Source organism: Trachymyrmex septentrionalis, unplaced genomic scaffold, assembly GCF_001594115.1.
Source record: "Trachymyrmex septentrionalis isolate Tsep2-gDNA-1 unplaced genomic scaffold, Tsep1.0 scaffold69, whole genome shotgun sequence".
Classification (NCBI taxonomy): Eukaryota; Metazoa; Arthropoda; class Insecta; order Hymenoptera; family Formicidae; genus Trachymyrmex; species Trachymyrmex septentrionalis.
In genome coordinates, this window is record NW_017305873.1 from 2,737,196 (window position 1) to 2,737,829 (window position 634).

The window sequence follows — 634 nt, forward strand, 5'->3', positions numbered from 1 at the left end:
TTAAATATAATTCTCCCTGTGTTGATGCAGATATAAACATCAACATGGCATAAATTTAATTATCGCGTGTTTCAAATTATAATATTAAAAATTCATATCAGATATGTCTATTAACATCAACACGGTAAAAATTATATAAACAAATGTTAAATCCATCCCTATAGTTTTCAATGTGTCGTTATTCTTCGTTATCTTTTAAGAATTGAAAAGTGAGGCACGCGAAATATACATATGTAAGATCCTGGAATTAAGATCTTCGCTAATCGTTAAACCGCATCGATCATAATCCAGTAGGATCACGGAGGGTTTCGCATCTCCGTTTACGTCCGTATCCACGGAGGACCCTCGAAATCTCCTTTTATCCCTTCCCTTCACGATTCGGCGCGCTATTAACGTCGTTATTGCCATTTGTCGAGGAACCGAGAAGTACGCGTGCGCCAGCAGCTGCAATACCGAACTGCTTTTTCCGCTGGGCGATTCTCCGACAGAAGTATTACGGTAGAAATAACGTTATCCTCGGCCGGAACGAGCGCCGAAGATGAATGGGGGTTGGAGCCCGCTTACCCTGCATCGCCGGCACTTTTCCTCTCCCATTCGCCCCCCCCCCCCCCCCCCCCCCCCCCGCACTTATTTC